This window comes from Pollicipes pollicipes, unplaced genomic scaffold, assembly GCF_011947565.3.
Source record: "Pollicipes pollicipes isolate AB1234 unplaced genomic scaffold, Ppol_2.1 Scaffold_4881;HRSCAF=5763_pilon_pilon_pilon, whole genome shotgun sequence".
Taxonomy (NCBI): Eukaryota; Metazoa; Arthropoda; class Thecostraca; order Pollicipedomorpha; family Pollicipedidae; genus Pollicipes; species Pollicipes pollicipes.
In genome coordinates this window covers 38,209,208-38,214,408 of record NW_023596576.1, presented here as the reverse complement: position 1 = coordinate 38,214,408, position 5,201 = coordinate 38,209,208, and positions in this window count along the sequence as shown.

Genomic DNA, 5,201 nt, shown 5'->3' with positions numbered 1-5,201 from the left:
TCTTTACGCCTGGTTGCCAGTTAATGCCAGGTAGCCCAGACGCTACAAATCCATTCCACGGCGTAACCAAACGATTACGTTATGTGGAGCATATTTACTGATAAGTGAAGTTTTGTTTGGTCGAGAATTTTTCAGCCTTAAATGCACACCAATAGCTACAAGTCAGCTTTTCCATCATATCTGCTGCTTGCCCCAATATTTTCAAACGAGGAACATTTCCTTTACGTTTCACTGTTCTCTGGCCTGGCGAGGTCCGGAAACTTTAATTGACCACTTTTTAAGCTTGAAGTTATCTACATTTTTCGTGACTTGTAGCCAAAGAGTTGAAGCCGTAAAACAGCCTGGTTTTATGTCGCTCCACTGCGGTTTTTTTAATTTCGTAAGCCTCATCTTCAAATTCCCGTCAGCAGGGCTACAGTGCGTCGCATTAGAAAACGTGCTGGGCGATTAAAACAAACGAAAGGTAGTTAGAAAAGGTGAAAAGAGATAGACAAATTAATACCACTTGATTCTGGCCTTCCCCTGGCACCCACATGGGTTAGACGGTGCACCAGAGCACAGCTTCGTGATTTGCAAACGACACATGTGTCTGCTCAGTGCAGTTCGTTTAACGGTGTGGTCCGCTCCAGTCTCCGATATCTCATATTAGTCCTTAAGAACGCTCGACGCTGCCGATCCATGGTTCACGCACGGATGCGTGACTTGCTGAATACATCGACTTGCTCTTTTACAACAAGACTACCCGTCGTTTCCCCTGACAGAATGCGTTGTTGCCGTGGCCGGTGCAAGCGGGCTCTTGGGACCTGCGTCTGCTTTCAACTTGTGTTATTAAGCCTTTTCGCTGAATTTTTGGATTTCTGAGTGCTACCTTTTCTTAAATAAATTGCGTCACTTGTTGGGCAAAACTGCGTGTTAGTAGCACAGCGACTGCAGAAACATACGCCCATCAGAAGAGTGAATTATCGAGCCGGGCCACTGAAGCTACAATGCTACCGGTGAAACGAAATCAAGATTCTGTCGGTCTGCGTCCTCGCTCCTAAAGGAGTACATCCCATTTACTGAGCTCAATGCCGAGCCAGGCGCCTCGCTTGGCGAAGAGTCCATACAGGCGTGTTCGGTGGCACTGTAGGAAGTGGCAGGCCGTCGCTGCATGCCCACTTACACACAATAGCAACTTACATCAATGGCACGACCCTGACATGCAATAAGTGGACAATTCTGTTGAAGCCGTGGGCATTTACACGTCTTTAAGCCGGTTGTAGAGGCACGGCCACTTGCAAGACATCAATAAAGCACATCACCCCGCACGTGTATTGCCGCGTGCATGAGACCCTCCGGAAGCAGACAGCAAAGTGTCCAACTGCAGCAGATCCCAGCGGGGCATCGATCACCTGCGGTAAGTGTAACTGTGCAGCCCACTCAGCGGAGCCATCAGGCAATGGCTATAGTTTGTCAGGCCGGTACACCTTCCAGCAGCAAATGCTCCATTATCGCGGGCGCCCGTCGGTCGCGCGGCGCGCGGCCGACGCCCCCGGCCCTACTGCCGCAGTTTGGATCGCGCCGGTGCGTAGCGGCGGGTCGGAGTGGGCCCGACGGCTGCACCCATCAGTCGAGCGGCGAGGGCCGGCTCGTGTGGCAGTCATCGGTCCAGCTGGCACGTACGCGGCGTCCTGTTTCGGAAGCGCGAGATCACACACTATTGAAGAAAAGTGCCATGTCCGAACGGGAGTACTACGACACAGAAACTTTCCTAGCGCTTCAGCCAGTTGGACTGAGTCAAAAGACAAGAAATGCAGGTATAATTCTAGTAACTTCAGATGTTGGACCGCATTAACCAGGACCACCAATGAATCTTGTTAAGCGGTGGGTTTTCGAAAAGGAACAAATTCCCAGGGCAGTCAACGAGATACGGGGTTGTCAACAGCCTAGATAGATGTTACAGGGCGATACAATGGAAAATTCTGGAACCGCAGAGTGTCGAGAGTGCCTATATGCAAATGTATGTCAAAATATGCGTTCTTTCCGTGCAATGTTCTGGACGGGGGATTCGGCTTCTTCATCTCCCGAGATGTAAGCATTGGACCAGCAGGCTGCCTTGCAGGTGGTGTTATTAAACGCCTGATGATATACTGGTAGAATGGAAAAGGATTCTATCTGCATGCAATCGGAGAGGAAACCTTTCTGCCATAGGTAGAGTAGCCCACAAAACCGAGTTATTTACGGCACCCGCGATGTATGGTGATCTAATCGTGACATTAAACGTAGCGCACGAATTACGGTGGAAAGTGCGAAATACTCGCGTTATATATTGTTATGAATGGTTTTAAAGAATAAGTGTTGTTTCAATTGAAGGTACTCGGCATTTCAAGCTGAGCTTTTGAGCATCCGTGATCTTAAGCACAGGTTAAAACATCGACTGTTGTCAGCGTAACCAATGTCTGCTCTGTAACGTCAATTAACCGGAACTACGGGTATACTTAAGGTCGGCAACTCAGTATTGAACTCATAACGCCAGTCAATTTTGTGCCCATCTTTATATTCATTGTACGACATACGTTTGATAGGGGCATCCACAATGCCAGCGATATGTGTTGAGTGATTGCAGAGTGATGTCAGACAAAAAGCAACGGAAATGTTTCAGGCTCATCGTCCAGCGATGGTAAAATACGGGGTCAAATAAGTGATAAACCCGAGCTGGAATCATTAGCTAATCTAACGCTGGGACAAGAGGAAAAAGCAACTTTGATACCATGGGTTAGATGTGAGCATTGAATTTGCTGACGTAGAGAGCGTATGGACATATGTGTACGCAGTTTGAGAACTGCATAGGCGAGAAGATTTCGTGTTATTTATGAGACAACATGCTCTCGACTGCGCGATGTCCGCACAACCACGGCAACAGCGCGATACACAACATTGCTCAATGTGACGATCTGTTTCTGTTGACTTGTACACACAAATTGTGGGAGAAAACTGTGCCAGATTAACGAGTTCACAAGGTGTTCCATTATGTTGCAAGAGTGTTCACAATACAGATGCCACGTTTTGAAGAACGAGGCTGCACAAGCGCACTCAAGCTGTGCTAAACACGGATTGCAACCGCAGCTTCCTGTTATGCACACGACATCGCAGCCATATACAATAAGTAAATCGCTTACACGCCATATCACGCTGATATTTATCTGCCGAGCCAAGTAGCGGTGGAATCTTTCCCACCTTCGGAATGGTAATGTAAAAATTAAAGTAATGATAGCTATGTTTGATCATTTATTCCTGATCACTGCGCTTATGGCCAGCGTTAAATTTTTAGAAAGTTATGTAAGCTCAAACCCCAGGTGCGTAGTTCCCGCATTCCTGGTAGCTCTTACGCATGACAGACTATGTCCGTTCCAAACATCTTGTTCAATAATCAGACTGCTCCGATCTGATACAGGAAACAGCGCACGCAACCGCAGGAACGTTATAAAAATCCACTGCCATTGGTATATGATGTTTGGCGGCATGATGTTGACGCGGTGGATCGCTATCAAATACCCTTTTCAGTTCATGCGCCACCAATGCCGTATAAAATCACATATATGCATATATATATATATATATATATATATATATATATATATATATATATATACAGGTCCGATACCCCATACAACAAAATCCGACATCACTAACGTCAAAATTGATCGCTTTTTTAGACGGAACAGTCGTCTGTAACAAGTCATAACACATAATAAAAATCAAGAATGACGATGCTTTAGATGCATTTATATTTTACAAGAACGGTATCAGCAAACATGACGGGATACAGATACTTTTCGAAGTTTGTATGGCTCGGAAGTTATTGTACTACCTGTACAGTACCAATCCACTCACCATTTCTGCATTATTTTGCGTGCGTACGTATGCCTAATAAGTCGTCATTAAAGGAGGGGCAGGTAGCCTAAGAACATCCGTGGCGTATTCCATTATGCTGCTTCCTTTCTGTTTTACCATTACAACTGTTGTTTTTACTGTTTTTACCATCATAACTGATGTTGTTATATATATATATATATATATATATATATATATATATATATATATATGCTTATATACACGTATATCTATATATGCATATATATATATATATATATATATATATATATAGCACATTGTGACAATGACCATATCGACCGTGCCATGACATATGTCAGAGATCGCATCGATCATGACATGACATATGAGAGAGATTGTACCGCTAATGACATGACATATGACAGAGATCCTATCGATTATGACATGGACATAGGACAGATCGATCGAGGCGTAGTTGTTGTCCAGGCCTGAACTACGCCTTGCCATAAGGGGATGTCTGCAAGACTTCATTGTACTGTGCAGGATCCAAGCTATCCATTAGCATAACATAAATGGGCTGCGGTAGCGGGTTCCAGCGTAGATTCGCCTTTACGCAGGGTCGTAACTCCCACGAAGTGAGGGGGGGGGGGGGCGAACGCCACATGCTTGAATTTGTTGAACTACGCCGCCGCATGATGTTGAATATATCATCCAACTTGGAGGAGAAAGTACAAGCTCCACCAAAGTTTGAGGGTTGCTGCCCCGAACCGCCTCCCCCCTCCCCCCCTTCCACCCGTGCCCTTACTCCCACCTGTATTGGAAGACCCCAATTTCCTCCATGGTTTCGTAAGGCATCGCAGTCAGGACGCTGACGGAAACAAAACAGCTTGCTCTCCCCCCCCCCCCCCCCCCCCTCCTAGCGTACCGCCGCCGTGACGGCCACTCCGGCCACCGCTGCTGCGAGTGAGCGCCGCACGCGTCGTCCCCGCCCCGGGCCGCTCCATTTCACCGCGCTATAACTCGTATGTAAACAAGGCGGCGGCCGGCGCCGGCTGCCGCTCATTGCGTCTTGGGCCGGCCGGCGGGCTCGACGCTGATTGGCTGGCGGCATCGATGAGTGCTATATGGCCGTAAGCACCGCCCCTCGGCCGGGCGGCCGCGATTGGCATAACATTCTGTTTGATTACACTAAATTGCCACGAGTGGCGCTTTTGTCATCCGCGAACAAGTGGGCGCCGCGGCCGAATGGCAGCGCGCGGCACACGGCGGCGGCGCTGAACGGCGGGCGGAGCGCAGCGGCGGCGGCGGCGGCGGCGGCGGCGCACGCGGTGGGGGCAGCACGCCGGCCGGCGGCGGACGCGTGCGAC